This window comes from Hyla sarda, unplaced genomic scaffold, assembly GCF_029499605.1.
Source record: "Hyla sarda isolate aHylSar1 unplaced genomic scaffold, aHylSar1.hap1 scaffold_219, whole genome shotgun sequence".
NCBI lineage: Eukaryota > Metazoa > Chordata > Amphibia > Anura > Hylidae > Hyla > Hyla sarda.
Window position 1 is genome coordinate 313,863 of NW_026608861.1, and position 27,884 is coordinate 341,746.

The 27,884-nt window shown below is 46.7% G+C and overlaps 9 non-coding genes and 2 pseudogenes across 9 annotated transcripts; all 11 read left to right on the forward strand.

Moving 5' to 3' along the window:
- Positions 1-1,246: 1,246 nt before the first annotated feature.
- On the forward strand, positions 1,247-1,439 carry LOC130320159 (U2 spliceosomal RNA). The gene has a single exon (XR_008866119.1). It is a non-coding gene; the product is annotated as a U2 spliceosomal RNA (small nuclear RNA).
- A 2,090-nt stretch (positions 1,440-3,529) lies between these two features.
- Positions 3,530-3,720, forward strand: LOC130320105 (U2 spliceosomal RNA). The gene has a single exon (XR_008866070.1). It is a non-coding gene; the product is annotated as a U2 spliceosomal RNA (small nuclear RNA).
- Positions 3,721-5,803: 2,083 nt separating this feature from the next.
- On the forward strand, positions 5,804-5,963 carry LOC130320206 (U2 spliceosomal RNA; annotated as a pseudogene).
- A 693-nt stretch (positions 5,964-6,656) lies between these two features.
- LOC130320201 (U2 spliceosomal RNA) lies at positions 6,657-6,861 on the forward strand (annotated as a pseudogene).
- A 2,087-nt stretch (positions 6,862-8,948) lies between these two features.
- LOC130320107 (U2 spliceosomal RNA) lies at positions 8,949-9,139 on the forward strand. The gene has a single exon (XR_008866071.1). It is a non-coding gene; the product is annotated as a U2 spliceosomal RNA (small nuclear RNA).
- A 2,080-nt stretch (positions 9,140-11,219) lies between these two features.
- LOC130320108 (U2 spliceosomal RNA) lies at positions 11,220-11,410 on the forward strand. The gene has a single exon (XR_008866072.1). It is a non-coding gene; the product is annotated as a U2 spliceosomal RNA (small nuclear RNA).
- A 5,103-nt stretch (positions 11,411-16,513) lies between these two features.
- LOC130320191 (U2 spliceosomal RNA) lies at positions 16,514-16,703 on the forward strand. The gene has a single exon (XR_008866147.1). It is a non-coding gene; the product is annotated as a U2 spliceosomal RNA (small nuclear RNA).
- A 2,090-nt stretch (positions 16,704-18,793) lies between these two features.
- On the forward strand, positions 18,794-18,984 carry LOC130320109 (U2 spliceosomal RNA). The gene has a single exon (XR_008866073.1). It is a non-coding gene; the product is annotated as a U2 spliceosomal RNA (small nuclear RNA).
- A 2,099-nt stretch (positions 18,985-21,083) lies between these two features.
- LOC130320110 (U2 spliceosomal RNA) lies at positions 21,084-21,274 on the forward strand. The gene has a single exon (XR_008866074.1). It is a non-coding gene; the product is annotated as a U2 spliceosomal RNA (small nuclear RNA).
- A 2,091-nt stretch (positions 21,275-23,365) lies between these two features.
- Positions 23,366-23,556, forward strand: LOC130320111 (U2 spliceosomal RNA). The gene has a single exon (XR_008866075.1). It is a non-coding gene; the product is annotated as a U2 spliceosomal RNA (small nuclear RNA).
- Positions 23,557-25,637: 2,081 nt separating this feature from the next.
- On the forward strand, positions 25,638-25,828 carry LOC130320112 (U2 spliceosomal RNA). The gene has a single exon (XR_008866076.1). It is a non-coding gene; the product is annotated as a U2 spliceosomal RNA (small nuclear RNA).
- The last annotated feature ends 2,056 nt before the right edge of the window (positions 25,829-27,884 follow it).

Sequence of the window (27,884 nt, forward strand, 5' to 3'; positions counted from 1 at the left end):
ATAATGTTGTAAAAATGCTCTAGAAGCTAAAGTCGCAGAAATGTCACACATATTTGGCCTGCAACTTTCTGTGCGACAAATTCAGACAGGAAAAATCAGTATAAATCCTTAGAAAATTATCCCCCAGTGTCTCCATCTGCTGGCGGTATTGAATAAGCATTGCTGCACTGATGGGGTATGCATTAGACGAAAAAAAAGAAGAAAAAGAAGAATAATACGCCCAGAAAAGAGGCGAAAAGGAGAAAAACGTAAAAAAACGTGAAAAAAAAGTAAGAGGAAGAGAAGGGAAAAAAAGGTGGAAATGGGTTTAAAAGTGATTTCGGCGGAGAAATATATATATATATATATATATATATATATATATATATATATACGCGCACACACACACATATATATAAACGTATTCTCCGTTGAGATATTGCAGCCGCTGCTGTGTCCAGGCCCAGGAGCCTTAGCACTGTGCTGTGATGTCACTCAATACCACTGACATCACTAGGTGTAAACAACATCTCTCCTTTGCTGTGTATGTGACTATGGAGCTGTTTGGTGATGTCGTCTATTATGGCCTTCATAGAAGCAACAGGAGATTGTTGCATCCATCTAGAACCCTCAGAACTACAGTGCTATGATGTCACTCACTTCCACAGGCCTTGCAGAGTGTAAACAACAACAACCCAGCTTTGTTGTGTATGTAACCATAGGGATTTGTGATGTCACCTAGAACCTTCACAGCAGCGACAGCTTTATGAGGAGCATCAGCACTGCTCTGCCTGAGCAGAACCATCACCGCCATAGGTTGTCAAATAACCCGGGTTTAACCCACACAGGTAAGTCCAATGGGGTGCAGGCATGTCCTCTATGCTTACAGCTTCCCGTGGGTGTTGGTTTGATACCGTTTGGGGACAGCCAAGGAGGCATCTGCAGGCAACAAAGGTAGGTGTGTGCTTGTGTGTGTGTTTCCTATGCAGATCCTAAGCCCAGTGTCACATGCAAGTAGGAGGAGTAAGAAGGGTTCCTGGCAAATCCGGGTTATGGATTGCATTTAAAAAGGCCCCGTGGGAGTGCAATGGGCCCCTGTCTTGCTGCTTAGCAATAATGGTATGGGTTTAGGTTCTGCTGTGTGTACTGGTGGTTGACTGCCCCCCAGCCCAGAGTGTGCATGGAAAATTGTCTGGCAGCCTCCCTGACAGCAAGCAGTGATAGTGCCCATGAAGGGCACCTTGTTGGGCCCGCCCCTTTCACGGTTATCGCTTCTCGGCCTTTTGGCTAAGATCAAGTGTAGTATCTGTTCTTATCAGTTTAATATCTGATACGTCCCCTATCTGGGGACCATATATTAAATGGATTTTTGAGAACGGGGGGGCCGATTTCGAAGCTTGCTTCCGTCGCCCTATGCATTGACCCGATATGGCAGTATCTTCGGGTACAGTGCACCACCCCCTTACAGGGTTAAAAAGAAAGATTCCTACTTTCATTGCTACCTGCTTGCTGGCTAGCCAGCTAGCCAGCCCTGTGGGCCTTGCTGCTGCTGCAGCCAAAAAACAAAAGGTGGTGCTGCTGCTGCTTCTGCTGCTTCTGCTTGTGTCTGGCCGCTGTTGGAGCGTCCAGGCACAGGACTTCTGCTGCTGCTGACTAAATGGCCTCCTTAATTGGATCATTTGAGTAGCCAGCACACCTGTGCAGGTAGGGCATGACATGATAGGCAGCTGCCTTGATAGCGGGTGGGTGCTGAATGTTCCTAATTGACAAAATAAGATTAATGCTTATGAAGAAATATAAAATCTCATCCCTTCCCCAATATCGCGCCACACCCCTACCCCTTAATTCCCTGGTTGAACTTGATGGACATATGTCTTTTTTCGACCGTACTAACTATGTAACTATGTAACATAACATGGGGGGGGGGGGGGGGGGGTCTCCTGGCTGTTCACACAGGTGTGTCATTGCTGTACATTGACCATGCATTGCTTCTGTGGTATTGCAAAGGCAAAGACAAATGCTTCCAGCCATCCATTGCACTAATGGATTGGTCATCAGCTGGCTGTCTATGTCCCGCATCAATATAGACCAAAGTACAGAGGGTTAGGCTATGCTATTGTGCACCTACCTGATGCATCAGAAGGTGCGAGGCCCTTGCTAAATTCTGTGCACAGACTTTGAGATCTATACTTTAGACTGTATCTAAACCTGCTCCAACATGGACTGACATTCTGGCCTACTTTCAGCCGATGCGACTTGTCTGTCGCTGAACAGTCGCTTTTTATGTATTCAGCACCTATGTATAATGTTGTAAAAATGCTCTAGAAGCTAAAGTCGCAGAAATGTCACACATATTTGGCCTGCAACTTTCTGTGCGACAAATTCAGACAGGAAAAATCAGTATAAATCCTTAGAAAATTATCCCCCAGTGTCTCCATCTGCTGGCGGTATTGAATAAGCATTGCTGCACTGATGGGGTATGCATTAGACGAAAAAAAAGAAGAAAAAGAAGAATAATACGCCCAGAAAAGAGGCGAAAAGGAGAAAAACGTAAAAAAACGTGAAAAAAAAGTAAGAGGAAGAGAAGGGAAAAAAAGGTGGAAATGGGTTTAAAAGTGATTTCGGCGGAGAAATATATATATATATATATATATATATATATATATATATATATATACGCGCACACACACACATATATATAAACGTATTCTCCGTTGAGATATTGCAGCCGCTGCTGTGTCCAGGCCCAGGAGCCTTAGCACTGTGCTGTGATGTCACTCAATACCACTGACATCACTAGGTGTAAACAACATCTCTCCTTTGCTGTGTATGTGACTATGGAGCTGTTTGGTGATGTCGTCTATTATGGCCTTCATAGAAGCAACAGGAGATTGTTGCATCCATCTAGAACCCTCAGAACTACAGTGCTATGATGTCACTCACTTCCACAGGCCTTGCAGAGTGTAAACAACAACAACCCAGCTTTGTTGTGTATGTAACCATAGGGATTTGTGATGTCACCTAGAACCTTCACAGCAGCGACAGCTTTATGAGGAGCATCAGCACTGCTCTGCCTGAGCAGAACCATCACCGCCATAGGTTGTCAAATAACCCGGGTTTAACCCACACAGGTAAGTCCAATGGGGTGCAGGCATGTCCTCTATGCTTACAGCTTCCCGTGGGTGTTGGTTTGATACCGTTTGGGGACAGCCAAGGAGGCATCTGCAGGCAACAAAGGTAGGTGTGTGCTTGTGTGTGTGTTTCCTATGCAGATCCTAAGCCCAGTGTCACATGCAAGTAGGAGGAGTAAGAAGGGTTCCTGGCAAATCCGGGTTATGGATTGCATTTAAAAAGGCCCCGTGGGAGTGCAATGGGCCCCTGTCTTGCTGCTTAGCAATAATGGTATGGGTTTAGGTTCTGCTGTGTGTACTGGTGGTTGACTGCCCCCCAGCCCAGAGTGTGCATGGAAAATTGTCTGGCAGCCTCCCTGACAGCAAGCAGTGATAGTGCCCATGAAGGGCACCTTGTTGGGCCCGCCCCTTTCACGGTTATCGCTTCTCGGCCTTTTGGCTAAGATCAAGTGTAGTATCTGTTCTTATCAGTTTAATATCTGATACGTCCCCTATCTGGGGACCATATATTAAATGGATTTTTGAGAACGGGGGCCGATTTCGAAGCTTGCTTCCGTCGCCCTATGCATTGACCCGATATGGCAGTATCTTCGGGTACAGTGCACCACCCCCTTACAGGGTTAAAAAGAAAGATTCCTACTTTCATTGCTACCTGCTTGCTGGCTAGCCAGCTAGCCAGCCCTGTGGGCCTTGCTGCTGCTGCAGCCAAAAAACAAAAGGTGGTGCTGCTGCTGCTTCTGCTGCTTCTGCTTGTGTCTGGCCGCTGTTGGAGCGTCCAGGCACAGGACTTCTGCTGCTGCTGACTAAATGGCCTCCTTAATTGGATCATTTGAGTAGCCAGCACACCTGTGCAGGTAGGGCATGACATGATAGGCAGCTGCCTTGATAGCGGGTGGGTGCTGAATGTTCCTAATTGACAAAATAAGATTAATGCTTATGAAGAAATATAAAATCTCATCCCTTCCCCAATATCGCGCCACACCCCTACCCCTTAATTCCCTGGTTGAACTTGATGGACATATGTCTTTTTTCGACCGTACTAACTATGTAACTATGTAACATAACATGGGGGGGGGGGGGGTCTCCTGGCTGTTCACACAGGTGTGTCATTGCTGTACATTGACCATGCATTGCTTCTGTGGTATTGCAAAGGCAAAGACAAATGCTTCCAGCCATCCATTGCACTAATGGATTGGTCATCAGCTGGCTGTCTATGTCCCGCATCAATATAGACCAAAGTACAGAGGGTTAGGCTATGCTATTGTGCACCTACCTGATGCATCAGAAGGTGCGAGGCCCTTGCTAAATTCTGTGCACAGACTTTGAGATCTATACTTTAGACTGTATCTAAACCTGCTCCAACATGGACTGACATTCTGGCCTACTTTCAGCCGATGCGACTTGTCTGTCGCTGAACAGTCGCTTTTTATGTATTCAGCACCTATGTATAATGTTGTAAAAATGCTCTAGAAGCTAAAGTCGCAGAAATGTCACACATATTTGGCCTGCAACTTTCTGTGCGACAAATTCAGACAGGAAAAATCAGTATAAATCCTTAGAAAATTATCCCCCAGTGTCTCCATCTGCTGGCGGTATTGAATAAGCATTGCTGCACTGATGGGGTATGCATTAGACGAAAAAAAAGAAGAAAAAGAAGAATAATACGCCCAGAAAAGAGGCGAAAAGGAGAAAAACGTAAAAAAACGTGAAAAAAAAGTAAGAGGAAGAGAAGGGAAAAAAAGGTGGAAATGGGTTTAAAAGTGATTTCGGCGGAGAAATATATATATATATATATATATATATATATATATATATATATACGCGCACACACACACATATATATAAACGTATTCTCCGTTGAGATATTGCAGCCGCTGCTGTGTCCAGGCCCAGGAGCCTTAGCACTGTGCTGTGATGTCACTCAATACCACTGACATCACTAGGTGTAAACAACATCTCTCCTTTGCTGTGTATGTGACTATGGAGCTGTTTGGTGATGTCGTCTATTATGGCCTTCATAGAAGCAACAGGAGATTGTTGCATCCATCTAGAACCCTCAGAACTACAGTGCTATGATGTCACTCACTTCCACAGGCCTTGCAGAGTGTAAACAACAACAACCCAGCTTTGTTGTGTATGTAACCATAGGGATTTGTGATGTCACCTAGAACCTTCACAGCAGCGACAGCTTTATGAGGAGCATCAGCACTGCTCTGCCTGAGCAGAACCATCACCGCCATAGGTTGTCAAATAACCCGGGTTTAACCCACACAGGTAAGTCCAATGGGGTGCAGGCATGTCCTCTATGCTTACAGCTTCCCGTGGGTGTTGGTTTGATACCGTTTGGGGACAGCCAAGGAGGCATCTGCAGGCAACAAAGGTAGGTGTGTGCTTGTGTGTGTGTTTCCTATGCAGATCCTAAGCCCAGTGTCACATGCAAGTAGGAGGAGTAAGAAGGGTTCCTGGCAAATCCGGGTTATGGATTGCATTTAAAAAGGCCCCGTGGGAGTGCAATGGGCCCCTGTCTTGCTGCTTAGCAATAATGGTATGGGTTTAGGTTCTGCTGTGTGTACTGGTGGTTGACTGCCCCCCAGCCCAGAGTGTGCATGGAAAATTGTCTGGCAGCCTCCCTGACAGCAAGCAGTGATAGTGCCCATGAAGGGCACCTTGTTGGGCCCGCCCCTTTCACGGTTATCGCTTCTCGGCCTTTTGGCTAAGATCAAGTGTAGTATCTGTTCTTATCAGTTTTCATGCTGGTTGGGATGGGTGCTGCATGGAGGATGCAGGTGTACCAGGGCTTTCCGGGGCTGGTTCTGAGGAATCAGCTCGACGGCTGCCCCGATGTGACCTGTTCCCTCCGGGTCTCGCCATGAGGCTGAGAGGGTCTAGAGCCGAGGTACTTTTGTGCCTCGGGGAGTGGTGACCCCGAGGTGCCGAAACTCACTGGGAGAATAGACTCACTGAGTTGAAGCACGGGCACCATAATCTCTTCACCTTGTGGCACTCACCTCTTGATTCCCGGCCTTCTGGCTAGGATCAGAGAAATTTTTATAGATCCGGCCGGATGTCCGGGCAGTATATCTGCACACATTCACTTATTTATTTCTTTTTTGTCTCACTGTGTCACTTTTTGCGTGTTGTGTGTTCACAGGATTTGTCAGGATGCGGTAGCCCTTCTGGGTGTCCCTCCTGGCGGTCTAGGGGAGGTGTGTGTGGCCATTAGGTTCCGCACCTCCCTGCAAACACCCCGGGTACTCCTGCTTTGGCAGGGTACCTACCGTAATCAGCTCTGCGGGCAGATACCTTGGCCAACGCCAAGGGGGATGCCGGGAGCATTTGTGGTCCCCTAGTAGCTTCGGCGAAAAGGGACATCGAACCTGGAACCTCGCAGGTACCTTTTGGTCCGGAGGTGAAGGGTAAGGTTTGTTGGGGGGCCTCTCTCCTATCGGAGAAGGGCTTGCGATAGACCGCATCCTTTGTGCACGTTTTTTTAGTGTAACACGTTTGCACTTTTTCTTGCACTTTGGGTGAATCGAAAGCACGTTCCTCGGCTTTAGATAAAAAAAAAAAAAAAAAAAAAAAAAAAAAAAAAAAAAAATCTGTTCTTATCAGTTTAATATCTGATACGTCCCCTATCTGGGGACCATATATTAAATGGATTTTTGAGAACGGGGGCCGATTTCGAAGCTTGCTTCCGTCGCCCTATGCATTGACCCGATATGGCAGTATCTTCGGGTACAGTGCACCACCCCCTTACAGGGTTAAAAAGAAAGATTCCTACTTTCATTGCTACCTGCTTGCTGGCTAGCCAGCTAGCCAGCCCTGTGGGCCTTGCTGCTGCTGCAGCCAAAAAACAAAAGGTGGTGCTGCTGCTGCTTCTGCTGCTTCTGCTTGTGTCTGGCCGCTGTTGGAGCGTCCAGGCACAGGACTTCTGCTGCTGCTGACTAAATGGCCTCCTTAATTGGATCATTTGAGTAGCCAGCACACCTGTGCAGGTAGGGCATGACATGATAGGCAGCTGCCTTGATAGCGGGTGGGTGCTGAATGTTCCTAATTGACAAAATAAGATTAATGCTTATGAAGAAATATAAAATCTCATCCCTTCCCCAATATCGCGCCACACCCCTACCCCTTAATTCCCTGGTTGAACTTGATGGACATATGTCTTTTTTCGACCGTACTAACTATGTAACTATGTAACATAACATGGGGGGGGGGGGGGTCTCCTGGCTGTTCACACAGGTGTGTCATTGCTGTACATTGACCATGCATTGCTTCTGTGGTATTGCAAAGGCAAAGACAAATGCTTCCAGCCATCCATTGCACTAATGGATTGGTCATCAGCTGGCTGTCTATGTCCCGCATCAATATAGACCAAAGTACAGAGGGTTAGGCTATGCTATTGTGCACCTACCTGATGCATCAGAAGGTGCGAGGCCCTTGCTAAATTCTGTGCACAGACTTTGAGATCTATACTTTAGACTGTATCTAAACCTGCTCCAACATGGACTGACATTCTGGCCTACTTTCAGCCGATGCGACTTGTCTGTCGCTGAACAGTCGCTTTTTATGTATTCAGCACCTATGTATAATGTTGTAAAAATGCTCTAGAAGCTAAAGTCGCAGAAATGTCACACATATTTGGCCTGCAACTTTCTGTGCGACAAATTCAGACAGGAAAAATCAGTATAAATCCTTAGAAAATTATCCCCCAGTGTCTCCATCTGCTGGCGGTATTGAATAAGCATTGCTGCACTGATGGGGTATGCATTAGACGAAAAAAAAGAAGAAAAAGAAGAATAATACGCCCAGAAAAGAGGCGAAAAGGAGAAAAACGTAAAAAAACGTGAAAAAAAAGTAAGAGGAAGAGAAGGGAAAAAAAGGTGGAAATGGGTTTAAAAGTGATTTCGGCGGAGAAATATATATATATATATATATATATATATATATATATATATATATATACGCGCACACACACACATATATATAAATGTATTCTCCGTTGAGATATTGCAGCCGCTGCTGTGTCCAGGCCCAGGAGCCTTAGCACTGTGCTGTGATGTCACTCAATACCACTGACATCACTAGGTGTAAACAACATCTCTCCTTTGCTGTGTATGTGACTATGGAGCTGTTTGGTGATGTCGTCTATTATGGCCTTCATAGAAGCAACAGGAGATTGTTGCATCCATCTAGAACCCTCAGAACTACAGTGCTATGATGTCACTCACTTCCACAGGCCTTGCAGAGTGTAAACAACAACAACCCAGCTTTGTTGTGTATGTAACCATAGGGATTTGTGATGTCACCAAGAACCTTCACAGCAGCGACAGCTTTATGAGGAGCATCAGCACTGCTCTGCCTGAGCAGAACCATCACCGCCATAGGTTGTCAAATAACCCGGGTTTAACCCACACAGGTAAGTCCAATGGGGTACAGGCATGTCCTCTATGCTTACAGCTTCCCGTGGGTGTTGGTTTGATACCGTTTGGGGACAGCCAAGGAGGCATCTGCAGGCAACAAAGGTAGGTGTGTGCTTGTGTGTGTGTTTCCTATGCAGATCCTAAGCCCAGTGTCACATGCAAGTAGGAGGAGTAAGAAGGGTTCCTGGCAAATCCGGGTTATGGATTGCATTTAAAAAGGCCCCGTGGGAGTGCAATGGGCCCCTGTCTTGCTGCTTAGCAATAATGGTATGGGTTTAGGTTCTGCTGTGTGTACTGGTGGTTGACTGCCCCCCAGCCCAGAGTGTGCATGGAAAATTGTCTGGCAGCCTCCCTGACAGCAAGCAGTGATAGTGCCCATGAAGGGCACCTTGTTGGGCCCGCCCCTTTCACGGTTATCGCTTCTCGGCCTTTTGGCTAAGATCAAGTGTAGTATCTGTTCTTATCAGTTTAATATCTGATACGTCCCCTATCTGGGGACCATATATTAAATGGATTTTTGAGAACGGGGGCCGATTTCGAAGCTTGCTTCCGTCGCCCTATGCATTGACCCGATATGGCAGTATCTTCGGGTACAGTGCACCACCCCCTTACAGGGTTAAAAAGAAAGATTCCTACTTTCATTGCTACCTGCTTGCTGGCTAGCCAGCTAGCCAGCCCTGTGGGCCTTGCTGCTGCTGCAGCCAAAAAACAAAAGGTGGTGCTGCTGCTGCTTCTGCTGCTTCTGCTTGTGTCTGGCCGCTGTTGGAGCGTCCAGGCACAGGACTTCTGCTGCTGCTGACTAAATGGCCTCCTTAATTGGATCATTTGAGTAGCCAGCACACCTGTGCAGGTAGGGCATGACATGATAGGCAGCTGCCTTGATAGCGGGTGGGTGCTGAATGTTCCTAATTGACAAAATAAGATTAATGCTTATGAAGAAATATAAAATCTCATCCCTTCCCCAATATCGCGCCACACCCCTACCCCTTAATTCCCTGGTTGAACTTGATGGACATATGTCTTTTTTCGACCGTACTAACTATGTAACTATGTAACATAACATGGGGGGGGGGGGGGTCTCCTGGCTGTTCACACAGGTGTGTCATTGCTGTACATTGACGATGCATTGCTTCTGTGGTATTGCAAAGGCAAAGACAAATGCTTCCAGCCATCCATTGCACTAATGGATTGGTCATCAGCTGGCTGTCTATGTCCCGCATCAATATAGACCAAAGTACAGAGGGTTAGGCTATGCTATTGTGCACCTACCTGATGCATCAGAAGGTGCGAGGCCCTTGCTAAATTCTGTGCACAGACTTTGAGATCTATACTTTAGACTGTATCTAAACCTGCTCCAACATGGACTGACATTCTGGCCTACTTTCAGCCGATGCGACTTGTCTGTCGCTGAACAGTCGCTTTTTATGTATTCAGCACCTATGTATAATGTAAAAATGCTCTAGAAGCTAAAGTCGCAGAAATGTCACACATATTTGGCCTGCAACTTTCTGTGCGACAAATTCAGACAGGAAAAATCAGTATAAATCCTTAGAAAATTATTCCCCAGTGTCTCCATCTGCTGGCGGTATTGAATAAGCATTGCTGCACTGATGGGGTATGCATTAGACGAAAAAAAAGAAGAAAAAGAAGAATAATACGCCCAGAAAAGAGGCGAAAAGGAGAAAAACGTAAAAAAACGTGAAAAAAAAGTAAGAGGAAGAGAAGGGAAAAAAAGGTGGAAATGGGTTTAAAAGTGATTTTGGCGGAGAAATATATATATATATATATATATATATATATATATATATATATACGCGCACACACACACATATATATAAACGTATTCTCCGTTGAGATATTGCAGCCGCTGCTGTGTCCAGGCCCAGGAGCCTTAGCACTGTGCTGTGATGTCACTCAATACCACTGACATCACTAGGTGTAAACAACATCTCTCCTTTGCTGTGTATGTGACTATGGAGCTGTTTGGTGATGTCGTCTATTATGGCCTTCATAGAAGCAACAGGAGATTGTTGCATCCATCTAGAACCCTCAGAACTACAGTGCTATGATGTCACTCACTTCCACAGGCCTTGCAGAGTGTAAACAACAACAACCCAGCTTTGTTGTGTATGTAACCATAGGGATTTGTGATGTCACCTAGAACCTTCACAGCAGCGACAGCTTTATGAGGAGCATCAGCACTGCTCTGCCTGAGCAGAACCATCACCGCCATAGGTTGTCAAATATCCCGGGTTTAACCCACACAGGTAAGTCCAATGGGGTGCAGGCATGTCCTCTATGCTTACAGCTTCCCGTGGGTGTTGGTTTGATACCGTTTGGGGACAGCCAAGGAGGCATCTGCAGGCAACAAAGGTAGGTGTGTGCTTGTGTGTGTGTTTCCTATGCAGATCCTAAGCCCAGTGTCACATGCAAGTAGGAGGAGTAAGAAGGGTTCCTGGCAAATCCGGGTTATGGATTGCATTTAAAAAGGCCCCGTGGGAGTGCAATGGGCCCCTGTCTTGCTGCTTAGCAATAATGGTATGGGTTTAGGTTCTGCTGTGTGTACTGGTGGTTGACTGCCCCCCAGCCCAGAGTGTGAATGGAAAATTGTCTGGCAGCCTCCCTGACAGCAAGCAGTGATAGTGCCCATGAAGGGCACCTTGTTGGGCCCGCCCCTTTCACGGTTATCGCTTCTCGGCCTTTTGGCTAAGATCAAGTGTAGTATCTGTTCTTATCAGTTTAATATCTGATACGTCCCCTATCTGGGGACCATATATTAAATGGATTTTTGAGAACGGGGGCCGATTTCGAAGCTTGCTTCCGTCGCCCTATGCATTGACCCGATATGGCAGTATCTTCGGGTACAGTGCACCACCCCCTTACAGGGTTAAAAAGAAAGATTCCTACTTTCATTGCTACCTGCTTGCTGGCTAGCCAGCTAGCCAGCCCTGTGGGCCTTGCTGCTGCTGCAGCCAAAAAACAAAAGGTGGTGCTGCTGCTGCTGCTGCTTCTGCTGCTTCTGCTTCTGCTTGTGTCTGGCCGCTGTTGGAGCGTCCAGGCACAGGACTTCTGCTGCTGCTGACTAAATGGCCTCCTTAATTGGATCATTTGAGTAGCCAGCACACCTGTGCAGGTAGGGCATGACATGATAGGCAGCTGCCTTGATAGCGGGTGGGTGCTGAATGTTCCTAATTGACAAAATAAGATTAATGCTTATGAAGAAATATAAAATCTCATCCCTTCCCCAATATCGCGCCACACCCCTACCCCTTAATTCCCTGGTTGAACTTGATGGACATATGTCTTTTTTCGACCGTACTAACTATGTAACTATGTAACATAACATGGGGGGGGGGGGGTCTCCTGGTTGTTCACACAGGTGTGTCATTGCTGTACATTGACCATGCATTGCTTCTGTGGTATTGCAAAGGCAAAGACAAATGCTTCCAGCCATCCATTGCACTAATGGATTGGTCATCAGCTGGCTGTCTATGTCCCGCATCAATATAGACCAAAGTACAGAGGGTTAGGCTATGCTATTGTGCACCTACCTGATGCATCAGAAGGTGCGAGGCCCTTGCTAAATTCTGTGCACAGACTTTGAGATCTATACTTTAGACTGTATCTAAACCTGCTCCAACATGGACTGACATTCTGGCCTACTTTCAGCCGATGCGACTTGTCTGTCGCTGAACAGTCGCTTTTTATGTATTCAGCACCTATGTATAATGTTGTAAAAATGCTCTAGAAGCTAAAGTCGCAGAAATGTCACACATATTTGGCCTGCAACTTTCTGTGCGACAAATTCAGACAGGAAAAATCAGTATAAATCCTTAGAAAATTATCCCCCAGTGTCTCCATCTGCTGGCGGTATTGAATAAGCATTGCTGCACTGATGGGGTATGCATTAGACGAAAAAAAAGAAGAAAAAGAAGAATAATACGCCCAGAAAAGAGGCGAAAAGGAGAAAAACGTAAAAAAACGTGAAAAAAAAGTAAGAGGAAGAGAAGGGAAAAAAAGGTGGAAATGGGTTTAAAAGTGATTTCGGCGGAGAAATATATATATATATATATATATATATATATATATATATATATATACGCGCACACACACACATATATATAAATGTATTCTCCGTTGAGATATTGCAGCCGCTGCTGTGTCCAGGCCCAGGAGCCTTAGCACTGTGCTGTGATGTCACTCAATACCACTGACATCACTAGGTGTAAACAACATCTCTCCTTTGCTGTGTATGTGACTATGGAGCTGTTTGGTGATGTCGTCTATTATGGCCTTCATAGAAGCAACAGGAGATTGTTGCATCCATCTAGAACCCTCAGAACTACAGTGCTATGATGTCACTCACTTCCACAGGCCTTGCAGAGTGTAAACAACAACAACCCAGCTTTGTTGTGTATGTAACCATAGGGATTTGTGATGTCACCTAGAACCTTCACAGCAGCGACAGCTTTATGAGGAGCATCAGCACTGCTCTGCCTGAGCAGAACCATCACCGCCATAGGTTGTCAAATAACCCGGGTTTAACCCACACAGGTAAGTCCAATGGGGTGCAGGCATGTCCTCTATGCTTACAGCTTCCCGTGGGTGTTGGTTTGATACCGTTTGGGGACAGCCAAGGAGGCATCTGCAGGCAACAAAGGTAGGTGTGTGCTTGTGTGTGTGTTTCCTATGCAGATCCTAAGCCCAGTGTCACATGCAAGTAGGAGGAGTAAGAAGGGTTCCTGGCAAATCCGGGTTATGGATTGCATTTAAAAAGGCCCCGTGGGAGTGCAATGGGCCCCTGTCTTGCTGCTTAGCAATAATGGTATGGGTTTAGGTTCTGCTGTGTGTACTGGTGGTTGACTGCCCCCCAGCCCAGAGTGTGCATGGAAAATTGTCTGGCAGCCTCCCTGACAGCAAGCAGTGATAGTGCCCATGAAGGGCACCTTGTTGGGCCCGCCCCTTTCACGGTTATCGCTTCTCGGCCTTTTGGTTAAGATCAAGTGTAGTATCTGCATTTGGTCTGGTCGGAAGGTGTCTGTGGTACCCCGCTTCTCGGCCTTGGGGGATTGTCTCTCCTTACGGAGGGACTTCACCCCCTTGCTGCTATTGGGGAGCGGGCTTAGTCCACAGACAACGGATTGCGATCCCCCTGTCTCTGGGACCTTGTGTCTCAGAAGGCATTTTCGGTACGTTGAGCGTTACCTGTAGCTTCGGAAGCACCTAGGGTACCCCCGACCTCTGCCTTGGGTAAGGGTTCCGCTTTTATAGCGGGATTCCGAGCCCCTGCTGCTATTGGGGAAGGGGCTTAGTCCCTGGGTGTGGAAGATGCCGTTCTCCTGGGCTTTCCCCTCTGGGGAAATGTCGATGCGAAATACCATCCGCATAGAGGTGTCGGAGAGCCATCGTCAGTTGAAGAACCTCCGCTTCATTGCGGAGGTGATTCTTCTTGACTACTTCCGCCTCAATAGGGAGGACATCCTGTGTCTAAATGACCAGGAAAGCCGTGGCCTGTATACCGTCACCTTCACGGCCACGGCGTGTTGCGATAACATCTATGCAACCTTGTCTGGTGCGGACCAGAGGGACGATCGACTCGACGGTCTTTCGTTCCAGTTCCTCTATGGTGAGGAACATATACCGTTGGTGGTGGCTATGCACAGCCCTCATGTGACCACGGAGGATATAGCCACTTTTCTTTGACGATACTGCGAAGAGGTGCGATTCGCAAACAAAATCTTGAACTCCGTGCGGTTCTGGAACGGCAAGAGGAAGTTCTGGGTCAAGCTCCGTAAGGATCCCGGTGGTATTGGGGGTCTTTGCCATCCGCCCCCAAATTTTGCCATCGGGAGAGTTCGGGGCTTCCTGTTCTATCCTCAAATGCCTATGTATTGCCGAAATTGCTTGAGGTTTGGCCACACCCAGGAGACCTGCGGAGCGTGTGATTCGCTGCAATAGGTGTGGCCAAGAAGGTCACATAGCCTCAAGATGTAGCCATACGATAAGGTGCAACCTCTGCGGAGAGGAAAATCACGATTTTAATTCCTGTCCCCATAAAGCAAAAACTACGATGGGTGGGTCAAGGCTGGGCCCACCCAAAGAGGGGACAGGACAAAAGACGTCCTTTTTTAAGATGCCCAAACCCCAGATGGCAGGTACTGATGGGTCCAGGCCCAAGACCTCTGGTGCTCCATCGGGGGGCCCACCGGTGGTAGTGCTAGGGGGAGGCCATGGGGATTCCACGAAGCCCGGGCGGGTGATCGAGTTTACTGCCCGGGAAATTGAAAGACGTCGATCGACTTCCTACCTGGCTCAAGAGCCCGCCAAAACTTCTGAAGGGGGCTCACCTGTGGCGGGTGGCAGCCGACGGGCCTCGGTGGGGGCAGAGGTGGACCCAAAATTGCAACATAAGCCAGGTACTGGCTTGGCCCAGGGTCGCCCTGCTCCGGACGAAGAGGCCCCGGTGAAAGCCCGCCGGAAGGGGAGCCAGGTGGCCAGGTCTGAGCCCGGTCCTGTTACTCCGCCTATACAGGACAGGGCCAAGAAGACAAGTGGCGCCAAACCAGGGTTTGCTGCCCCGCCAGCAGTGGACCCGGTGGGTAAAACTGGCCATCGTCGATCGATGGGGAAGTTGGAGCAACAGTCCTCAGCAACGCTTGCTGGGGAACAAGCGATGAAAACTTCCCAAGGTAGCGGCAAAGGTTCCGGAAAAGAGGCCTCACAGGCCCCTGTGCAGCAGTTCCAGTCGTCAAAAGATGAAAGAAGACGCAGATCCATCAGCCGGGGGCCAGAGATTACATCGAGTGAGAGCAACACAGAGGATATGGACAGCAGTGTGACATTTAAAAGACAAAGAGAAGAAGAAGAGGAAGACATTCAAAGGAAAGCGGCGTGCCGTAGTTCGGACGAGAGCGAGCTCAGGGTCGGGGCATCATCGATCTCAAGCTCCGACCCTCAGAACATCAAGGAGCTGATGACCCCGCAGGCGGGGGATGACGGTACGCAGCTTATTATTGACTTTGATTCTCCAAGCACGGACTCTCCATAAACTATGCCTATCCCTGTAAAAATTGCCTCACTCAATGTGAGGTCCTTAAAGAGCCCTGATCGCAGGGCTGCTTTATTTTCTTATCTAGAGACATGTGACTTTGACCTTTGCCTGCTACAAGAATGTGGAATCCCTAGTAAAATGGACTATAAAGACTTAAAAGAAGACTGGAAGCTGGGCCCATCCATATGGTCCGGTGCAAATGACTGTCGTTCTGTGGGTGTTGGGCTGCTCTGCCGAGGCCAGTCCTTTTCTATTCATACAGTAACTGAGATTGTGCCTGGCAGAGCTCTTTTAATTCATCTATATTTTAATGGACTTTTAATTCGTGTTTTAAATGTGTATGCCCCTCCTGATAAACAGGAGCGGGCAGAACTATTTGAAATTTTACCACTGTTTTGTGTTGGGTCTTCCCCCCTGCTGGTGGGAGGTGATTTTAACTGCATACGTGATGGGGAACACCGGCAGGGTGGGGATATTAATCGTAAAGACCGCACTTCTTACCTGCTTAAAAATTTTATTGATGATTTTAATTTGAAAGATTGCTGGAAGGATCTCTTGCCGGAGGACCCGGGCGCCACATGGTCCAATGGAAGAGTGAGCTCCAGAATCGATTTTATTTTTTCCTCTAGAGCTTTTAAACCCCTGAAATGCACGCTCGAGCAAAATATCTTCTCTGATCATAAGCTCCTCTTGGTGGGCCTGGAGCTAGAGGGGGAGCAAAAAGCAAAAAGGGGCCTCTGGAGATTAAACACCACACTCCTAGAGGACCCTGAGATAAAAGAGGAGTTTGTGCGGACCTACCAATGCTGGCAATCACAAAGAAAACCCCACGAGCCTATGCTGCACTGGTGGGAGGGCACCAAATCTAAAATCAGATTTTTTTTTATCAAAGCAGGTAAGAAGAAGGCAAAAATGGAAAAACAGTGGTTTTATGTTCTTAACATGCGTTTAAATGTACTTTTTAAATCTGTTCTTATCAGTTTAATATCTGATACGTCCCCTATCTGGGGACCATATATTAAATGGATTTTTGAGAACGGGGGCCGATTTCGAAGCTTGCTTCCGTCGCCCTATGCATTGACCCGATATGGCAGTATCTTCGGGTACAGTGCACCACCCCCTTACAGGGTTAAAAAGAAAGATTCCTACTTTCATTGCTACCTGCTTGCTGGCTAGCCAGCTAGCCAGCCCTGTGGGCCTTGCTGCTGCTGCAGCCAAAAAACAAAAGGTGGTGCTGCTGCTGCTTCTGCTGCTTCTGCTTCTGCTTGTGTCTGGCCGCTGTTGGAGCGTCCAGGCACAGGACTTCTGCTGCTGCTGACTAAATGGCCTCCTTAATTGGATCATTTGAGTAGCCAGCACACCTGTGCAGGTAGGGCATGACATGATAGGCAGCTGCCTTGATAGCGGGTGGGTGCTGAATGTTCCTAATTGACAAAATAAGATTAATGCTTATGAAGAAATATAAAATCTCATCCCTTCCCCAATATCGCGCCACACCCCTACCCCTTAATTCCCTGGTTGAACTTGATGGACATATGTCTTTTTTCGACCGTACTAACTATGTAACTATGTAACATAACATGGGGGGGGGGGGGGGGGGGTCTCCTGGCTGTTCACACAGGTGTGTCATTGCTGTACATTGACCATGCATTGCTTCTGTGGTATTGCAAAGGCAAAGACAAATGCTTCCAGCCATCCATTGCACTAATGGATTGGTCATCAGCTGGCTGTCTATGTCCCGCATCAATATAGACCAAAGTACAGAGGGTTAGGCTATGCTATTGTGCACCTACCTGATGCATCAGAAGGTGCGAGGCCCTTGCTAAATTCTGTGCACAGACTTTGAGATCTATACTTTAGACTGTATCTAAACCTGCTCCAACATGGACTGACATTCTGGCCTACTTTCAGCCGATGCGACTTGTCTGTCGCTGAACAGTCGCTTTTTATGTATTCAGCACCTATGTATAATGTTGTAAAAATGCTCTAGAAGCTAAAGTCGCAGAAATGTCACACATATTTGGCCTGCAACTTTCTGTGCGACAAATTCAGACAGGAAAAATCAGTATAAATCCTTAGAAAATTATCCCCCAGTGTCTCCATCTGCTGGCGGTATTGAATAAGCATTGCTGCACTGATGGGGTATGCATTAGACGAAAAAAAAGAAGAAAAAGAAGAATAATACGCCCAGAAAAGAGGCGAAAAGGAGAAAAACGTAAAAAAACTTGAAAAAAAAGTAAGAGGAAGAGAAGGGAAAAAAAGGTGGAAATGGGTTTAAAAGTGATTTCGGCGGAGAAATATATATATATATATATATATATATATATATATATATACGCGCACACACACACATATATATAAACGTATTCTCCGTTGAGATATTGCAGCCGCTGCTGTGTCCAGGCCCAGGAGCCTTAGCACTGTGCTGTGATGTCACTCAATGCCACTGACATCACTAGGTGTAAACAACATCTCTCCTTTGCTGTGTATGTGACTATGGAGCTGTTTGGTGATGTCGTCTATTATGGCCTTCATAGAAGCAACAGGAGATTGTTGCATCCATCTAGAACCCTCAGAACTACAGTGCTATGATGTCACTCACTTCCACAGGCCTTGCAGAGTGTAAACAACAACAACCCAGCTTTGTTGTGTATGTAACCATAGGGATTTGTGATGTCACCTAGAACCTTCACAGCAGCGACAGCTTTATGAGGAGCATCAGCACTGCTCTGCCTGAGCAGAACCATCACCGCCATAGGTTGTCAAATAACCCGGGTTTAACCCACACAGGTAAGTCCAATGGGGTGCAGGCATGTCCTCTATGCTTACAGCTTCCCGTGGGTGTTGGTTTGATACCGTTTGGGGACAGCCAAGGAGGCATCTGCAGGCAACAAAGGTAGGTGTGTGCTTGTGTGTGTGTTTCCTATGCAGATCCTAAGCCCAGTGTCACATGCAAGTAGGAGGAGTAAGAAGGGTTCCTGGCAAATCCGGGTTATGGATTGCATTTAAAAAGGCCCCGTGGGAGTGCAATGGGCCCCTGTCTTGCTGCTTAGCAATAATGGTATGGGTTTAGGTTCTGCTGTGTGTACTGGTGGTTGACTGCCCCCCAGCCCAGAGTGTGCATGGAAAATTGTCTGGCAGCCTCCCTGACAGCAAGCAGTGATAGTGCCCATGAAGGGCACCTTGTTGGGCCCGCCCCTTTCACGGTTATCGCTTCTCGGCCTTTTGGCTAAGATCAAGTGTAGTATCTGTTCTTATCAGTTTAATATCTGATACGTCCCCTATCTGGGGACCATATATTAAATGGATTTTTGAGAACGGGGGCCGATTTCGAAGCTTGCTTCCGTCGCCCTATGCATTGACCCGATATGGCAGTATCTTCGGGTACAGTGCACCACCCCCTTACAGGGTTAAAAAGAAAGATTCCTACTTTCATTGCTACCTGCTTGCTGGCTAGCCAGCTAGCCAGCCCTGTGGGCCTTGCTGCTGCTGCAGCCAAGAAACAAAAGGTGGTGCTTCTGCTGCTTCTGCTTCTGCTTGTGTCTGGCTGCTGTTGGATCGTCCAGGCACAGGACTTCTGCTGCTGCTGACTAAATGGCCTCCTTAATTGGATCATTTGAGTAGCCAGCACACCTGTGCAGGTAGGGCATGACATGATAGGCAGCTGCCTTGATAGCGGGTGGGTGCTGAATGTTCCTAATTGACAAAATAAGATTAATGCTTATGAAGAAATATAAAATCTCATCCCTTCCCCAATATCGCGCCACACCCCTACCCCTTAATTCCCTGGTTGAACTTGATGGACATATGTCTTTTTTCGACCGTACTAACTATATAACTATGTAACATAACATGGGGGGGGGGGGGGGTCTCCTGGCTGTTCACACAGGTGTGTCATTGCTGTACATTGACCATGCATTGCTTCTGTGGTATTGCAAAGGCAAAGACAAATGCTTCCAGCCATCCATTGCACTAATGGATTGGTCATCAGCTGGCTGTCTATGTCCCGCATCAATATAGACCAAAGTACAGAGGGTTAGGCTATGCTATTGTGCACCTACCTGATGCATCAGAAGGTGCGAGGCCCTTGCTAAATTCTGTGCACAGACTTTGAGATCTATACTTTAGACTGTATCTAAACCTGCTCCAACATGGACTGACATTCTGGCCTACTTTCAGCCGATGCGACTTGTCTGTCGCTGAACAGTCGCTTTTTATGTATTCAGCACCTATGTATAATGTTGTAAAAATGCTCTAGAAGCTAAAGTCGCAGAAATGTCACACATATTTGGCCTGCAACTTTCTGTGCGACAAATTCAGACAGGAAAAATCAGTATAAATCCTTAGAAAATTATCCCCCAGTGTCTCCATCTGCTGGCGGTATTGAATAAGCATTGCTGCACTGATGGGGTATGCATTAGACGAAAAAAAAGAAGAAAAAGAAGAATAATACGCCCAGAAAAGAGGCGAAAAGGAGAAAAACGTAAAAAAACGTGAAAAAAAAGTAAGAGGAAGAGAAGGGAAAAAAAGGTGGAAATGGGTTTAAAAGTGATTTCGGCGGAGAAATATATATATATATATATATATATATATATATATATATATACATATATATATATATATATACGCGCACACACACACATATATATAAACGTATTCTCCGTTGAGATATTGCAGCCGCTGCTGTGTCCAGGCCCAGGAGCCTTAGCACTGTGCTGTGATGTCACTCAATACCACTGACATCACTAGGTGTAAACAACATCTCTCCTTTGCTGTGTATGTGACTATGGAGCTGTTTGGTGATGTCGTCTATTATGGCCTTCATAGAAGCAACAGGAGATTGTTGCATCCATCTAGAACCCTCAGAACTACAGTGCTATGATGTCACTCACTTCCACAGGCCTTGCAGAGTGTAAACAACAACAACCCAGCTTTGTTGTGTATGTAACCATAGGGATTTGTGATGTCACCTAGAACCTTCACAGCAGCGACAGCTTTATGAGGAGCATCAGCACTGCTCTGCCTGAGCAGAACCATCACCGCCATAGGTTGTCAAATAACCCGGGTTTAACCCACACAGGTAAGTCCAATGGGGTGCAGGCATGTCCTCTATGCTTACAGCTTCCCGTGGGTGTTGGTTTGATACCGTTTGGGGACAGCCAAGGAGGCATCTGCAGGCAACAAAGGTAGGTGTGTGCTTGTGTGTGTGTTTCCTATGCAGATCCTAAGCCCAGTGTCACATGCAAGTAGGAGGAGTAAGAAGGGTTCCTGGCAAATCCGGGTTATGGATTGCATTTAAAAAGGCCCCGTGGGAGTGCAATGGGCCCCTGTCTTGCTGCTTAGCAATAATGGTATGGGTTTAGGTTCTGCTGTGTGTACTGGTGGTTGACTGCCCCCCAGCCCAGAGTGTGCATGGAAAATTGTCTGGCAGCCTCCCTGACAGCAAGCAGTGATAGTGCCCATGAAGGGCACCTTGTTGGGCCCGCCCCTTTCACGGTTATCGCTTCTCGGCCTTTTGGCTAAGATCAAGTGTAGTATCTGTTCTTATCAGTTTAATATCTGATACGTCCCCTATCTGGGGACCATATATTAAATGGATTTTTGAGAACGGGGGCCGATTTCGAAGCTTGCTTCCGTCGCCCTATGCATTGACCCGATATGGCAGTATCTTCGGGTACAGTGCACCACCCCCTTACAGGGTTAAAAAGAAAGATTCCTACTTTCATTGCTACCTGCTTGCTGGCTAGCCAGCTAGCCAGCCCTGTGGGCCTTGCTGCTGCTGCAGCCAAAAAACAAAAGGTGGTGCTGCTGCTGCTTCTGCTGCTTCTGCTTCTGCTTGTGTCTGGCCGCTGTTGGAGCGTCCAGGCACAGGACTTCTGCTGCTGCTGACTAAATGGCCTCCTTAATTGGATCATTTGAGTAGCCAGCACACCTGTGCAGGTAGGGCATGACATGATAGGCAGCTGCCTTGATAGCGGGTGGGTGCTGAATGTTCCTAATTGACAAAATAAGATTAATGCTTATGAAGAAATATAAAATCTCATCCCTTCCCCAATATCGCGCCACACCCCTACCCCTTAATTCCCTGGTTGAACTTGATGGACATATGTCTTTTTTCGACCGTACTAACTATGTAACTATGTAACATAACATGGGGGGGGGGTCTCCTGGCTGTTCACACAGGTGTGTCATTGCTGTACATTGACCATGCATTGCTTCTGTGGTATTGCAAAGGCAAAGACAAATTCTTCCAGCCATCCATTGCACTAATGGATTGGTCATCAGCTGGCTGTCTATGTCCCGCATCAATATAGACCAAAGTACAGAGGGTTAGGCTATGCTATTGTGCACCTACCTGATGCATCAGAAGGTGCGAGGCCCTTGCTAAATTCTGTGCACAGACTTTGAGATCTATACTTTAGACTGTATCTAAACCTGCTCCAACATGGACTGACATTCTGGCCTACTTTCAGCCGATGCGACTTGTCTGTCGCTGAACAGTCGCTTTTTATGTATTCAGCACCTATGTATAATGTTGTAAAAATGCTCTAGAAGCTAAAGTCGCAGAAATGTCACACATATTTGGCCTGCAACTTTCTGTGCGACAAATTCAGACAGGAAAAATCAGTATAAATCCTTAGAAAATTATCCCCCAGTGTCTCCATCTGCTGGCGGTATTGAATAAGCATTGCTGCACTGATGGGGTATGCATTAGACGAAAAAAAAGAAGAAAAAGAAGAATAATACGCCCAGAAAAGAGGCGAAAAGGAGAAAAACGTAAAAAAACGTGAAAAAAAAGTAAGAGGAAGAGAAGGGAAAAAAAGGTGGAAATGGGTTTAAAAGTGATTTCGGCGGAGAAATATATATATATATATATATATATATATATATATATATATATATATACGCGCACACACACACACATATATATAAACGTATTCTCCGTTGAGATATTGCAGCCGCTGCTGTGTCCAGGCCCAGGAGCCTTAGCACTGTGCTGTGATGTCACTCAATACCACTGACATCACTAGGTGTAAACAACATCTCTCCTTTGCTGTGTATGTGACTATGGAGCTGTTTGGTGATGTCGTCTATTATGGCCTTCATAGAAGCAACAGGAGATTGTTGCATCCATCTAGAACCCTCAGAACTACAGTGCTATGATGTCACTCACTTCCACAGGCCTTGCAGAGTGTAAACAACAACAACCCAGCTTTGTTGTGTATGTAACCATAGGGATTTGTGATGTCACCTAGAACCTTCACAGCAGCGACAGCTTTATGAGGAGCATCAGCACTGCTCTGCCTGAGCAGAACCATCACCGCCATAGGTTGTCAAATAACCCGGGTTTAACCCACACAGGTAAGTCCAATGGGGTGCAGGCATGTCCTCTATGCTTACAGCTTCCCGTGGGTGTTGGTTTGATACCGTTTGGGGACAGCCAAGGAGGCATCTGCAGGCAACAAAGGTAGGTGTGTGCTTGTGTGTGTGTTTCCTATGCAGATCCTAAGCCCAGTGTCACATGCAAGTAGGAGGAGTAAGAAGGGTTCCTGGCAAATCCGGGTTATGGATTGCATTTAAAAAGGCCCCGTGGGAGTGCAATGGGCCCCTGTCTTGCTGCTTAGCAATAATGGTATGGGTTTAGGTTCTGCTGTGTGTACTGGTGGTTGACTGCCCCCCAGCCCAGAGTGTGCATGGAAAATTGTCTGGCAGCCTCCCTGACAGCAAGCAGTGATAGTGCCCATGAAGGGCACCTTGTTGGGCCCGCCCCTTTCACGGTTATCGCTTCTCGGCCTTTTGGCTAAGATCAAGTGTAGTATCTGTTCTTATCAGTTTAATATCTGATACGTCCCCTATCTGGGGACCATATATTAAATGGATTTTTGAGAACGGGGGCCGATTTCGAAGCTTGCTTCCGTCGCCCTATGCATTGACCCGATATGGCAGTATCTTCGGGTACAGTGCACCACCCCCTTACAGGGTTAAAAAGAAAGATTCCTACTTTCATTGCTACCTGCTTGCTGGCTAGCCAGCTAGCCAGCCCTGTGGGCCTTGCTGCTGCTGCAGCCAAAAAACAAAAGGTGGTGCTGCTTCTGCTGCTTCTGCTTCTGCTTGTGTCTGGCCGCTGTTGGAGCGTCCAGGCACAGGACTTCTGCTGCTGCTGACTAAATGGCCTCCTTAATTGGATCATTTGAGTAGCCAGCACACCTGTGCAGGTAGGGCATGACATGATAGGCAGCTGCCTTGATAGCGGGTGGGTGCTGAATGTTCCTAATTGACAAAATAAGATTAATGCTTATGAAGAAATATAAAATCTCATCCCTTCCCCAATATCGCGCCACACCCCTACCCCTTAATTCCCTGGTTGAACTTGATGGACATATGTCTTTTTTCGACCGTACTAACTATGTAACTATGTAACATAACATGGGGGGGGGTCTCCTGGCTGTTCACACAGGTGTGTCATTGCTGTACATTGACCATGCATTGCTTCTGTGGTATTGCAAAGGCAAAGACAAATGCTTCCAGCCATCCATTGCACTAATGGATTGGTCATCAGCTGGCTGTCTATGTCCCGCATCAATATAGACCAAAGTACAGAGGGTTAGGCTATGCTATTGTGCACCTACCTGATGCATCAGAAGGTGCGAGGCCCTTGCTAAATTCTGTGCACAGACTTTGAGATCTATACTTTAGACTGTATCTAAACCTGCTCCAACATGGACTGACATTCTGGCCTACTTTCAGCCGATGCGACTTGTCTGTCGCTGAACAGTCGCTTTTTATGTATTCAGCACCTATGTATAATGTTGTAAAAATGCTCTAGAAGCTAAAGTCGCAGAAATGTCACACATATTTGGCCTGCAACTTTCTGTGCGACAAATTCAGACAGGAAAAATCAGTATAAATCCTTAGAAAATTATCCCCCAGTGTCTCCATCTGCTGGCGGTATTGAATAAGCATTGCTGCACTGATGGGGTATGCATTAGACGAAAAAAAAGAAGAAAAAGAAGAATAATACGCCCAGAAAAGAGGCGAAAAGGAGAAAAACGTAAAAAAAACGTGAAAAAAAAGTAAGAGGAAGAGAAGGGAAAAAAAGGTGGAAATGGGTTTAAAAGTGATTTCGGCGGAGAAATATATATATATATATATATATATATATATATATATATATATATACGCGCACACACACACATATATATAAACGTATTCTCCGTTGAGATATTGCAGCCGCTGCTGTGTCCAGGCCCAGGAGCCTTAGCACTGTGCTGTGATGTCACTCAATACCACTGACATCACTAGGTGTAAACAACATCTCTCCTTTGCTGTGTATGTGACTATGGAGCTGTTTGGTGATGTCGTCTATTATGGCCTTCATAGAAGCAACAGGAGATTGTTGCATCCATCTAGAACCCTCAGAACTACAGTGCTATGATGTCACTCACTTCCACAGGCCTTGCAGAGTGTAAACAACAACAACCCAGCTTTGTTGTGTATGTAACCATAGGGATTTGTGATGTCACCTAGAACCTTCACAGCAGCGACAGCTTTATGAGGAGCATCAGCACTGCTCTGCCTGAGCAGAACCATCACCGCCATAGGTTGTCAAATAACCCGGGTTTAACCCACACAGGTAAGTCCAATGGGGTGCAGGCATGTCCTCTATGCTTACAGCTTCCCGTGGGTGTTGGTTTGATACCGTTTGGGGACAGCCAAGGAGGCATCTGCAGGCAACAAAGGTAGGTGTGTGCTTGTGTGTGTGTTTCCTATGCAGATCCTAAGCCCAGTGTCACATGCAAGTAGGAGGAGTAAGAAGGGTTCCTGGCAAATCCGGGTTATGGATTGCATTTAAAAAGGCCCCGTGGGAGTGCAATGGGCCCCTGTCTTGCTGCTTAGCAATAATGGTATGGGTTTAGGTTCTGCTGTGTGTACTGGTGGTTGACTGCCCCCCAGCCCAGAGTGTGCATGGAAAATTGTCTGGCAGCCTCCCTGACAGCAAGCAGTGATAGTGCCCATGAAGGGCACCTTGTTGGGCCCGCCCCTTTCACGGTTATCGCTTCTCGGCCTTTTGGCTAAGATCAAGTGTAGTATCTGTTCTTATCAGTTTAATATCTGATACGTCCCCTATCTGGGGACCATATATTAAATGGATTTTTGAGAACGGGGGCCGATTTCGAAGCTTGCTTCCGTCGCCCTATGCATTGACCCGATATGGCAGTATCTTCGGGTACAGTGCACCACCCCCTTACAGGGTTAAAAAGAAAGATTCCTACTTTCATTGCTACCTGCTTGCTGGCTAGCCAGCTAGCCAGCCCTGTGGGCCTTGCTGCTGCTGCAGCCAAAAAACAAAAGGTGGTGCTGCTGCTGCTTCTGCTGCTTCTGCTTCTGCTTGTGTCTGGCCGCTGTTGGAGCGTCCAGGCACAGGACTTCTGCTGCTGCTGACTAAATGGCCTCCTTAATTGGATCATTTGAGTAGCCAGCACACCTGTGCAGGTAGGGCATGACATGATAGGCAGCTGCCTTGATAGCGGGTGGGTGCTGAATGTTCCTAATTGACAAAATAAGATTAATGCTTATGAAGAAATATAAAATCTCATCCCTTCCCCAATATCGCGCCACACCCCTACCCCTTAATTCCCTGGTTGAACTTGATGGACATATGTCTTTTTTCGACCGTACTAACTATGTAACTATGTAACATAACATGGGGGGGGGGGGGTCTCCTGGCTGTTCACACAGGTGTGTCATTGCTGTACATTGACCATGCATTGCTTCTGTGGTATTGCAAAGGCAAAGACAAATGCTTCCAGCCATCCATTGCACTAATGGATTGGTCATCAGCTGGCTGTCTATGTCCCGCATCAATATAGACCAAAGTACAGAGGGTTAGGCTATGCTATTGTGCACCTACCTGATGCATCAGAAGGTGCGAGGCCCTTGCTAAATTCTGTGCACAGACTTTGAGATCTATACTTTAGACTGTATCTAAACCTGCTCCAACATGGACTGACATTCTGGCCTACTTTCAGCCGATGCGACTTGTCTGTCGCTGAACAGTCGCTTTTTATGTATTCAGCACCTATGTATAATGTAAAAATGCTCTAGAAGCTAAAGTCGCAGAAATGTCACACATATTTGGCCTGCAACTTTCTGTGCGACAAATTCAGACAGGAAAAATCAGTATAAATCCTTAGAAAATTATCCCCCAGTGTCTCCATCTGCTGGCGGTATTGAATAAGCATTGCTGCACTGATGGGGTATGCATTAGACGAAAAAAAAGAAGAAAAAGAAGAATAATACGCCCAGAAAAGAGGCGAAAAGGAGAAAAACGTAAAAAAAACGTGAAAAAAAAGTAAGAGGAAGAGAAGGGAAAAAAAGGTGGAAATGGGTTTAAAAGTGATTTCGGCGGAGAATATATATATATATATATATATATATATATATATATATATATACGCGCACACACACACATATATATAAACGTATTCTCCGTTGAGATATTGCAGCCGCTGCTGTGTCCAGGCCCAGGAGCCTTAGCACTGTGCTGTGATGTCACTCAATACCACTGACATCACTAGGTGTAAACAACATCTCTCCTTTGCTGTGTATGTGACTATGGAGCTGTTTGGTGATGTCGTCTATTATGGCCTTCATAGAAGCAACAGGAGATTGTTGCATCCATCTAGAACCCTCAGAACTACAGTGCTATGATGTCACTCACTTCCACAGGCCTTGCAGAGTGTAAACAACAACAACCCAGCTTTGTTGTGTATGTAACCATAGGGATTTGTGATGTCACCTAGAACCTTCACAGCAGCGACAGCTTTATGAGGAGCATCAGCACTGCTCTGCCTGAGCAGAACCATCACCGCCATAGGTTGTCAAATAACCCGGGTTTAACCCACACAGGTAAGTCCAATGGGGTGCAGGCATGTCCTCTATGCTTACAGCTTCCCGTGGGTGTTGGTTTGATACCGTTTGGGGACAGCCAAGGAGGCATCTGCAGGCAACAAAGGTAGGTGTGTGCTTGTGTGTGTGTTTCCTATGCAGATCCTAAGCCCAGTGTCACATGCAAGTAGGAGGAGTAAGAAGGGTTCCTGGCAAATCCGGGTTATGGATTGCATTTAAAAAGGCCCCGTGGGAGTGCAATGGGCCCCTGTCTTGCTGCTTAGCAATAATGGTATGGGTTTAGGTTCTGCTGTGTGTACTGGTGGTTGACTGCCCCCCAGCCCAGAGTGTGCATGGAAAATTGTCTGGCAGCCTCCCTGACAGCAAGCAGTGATAGTGCCCATGAAGGGC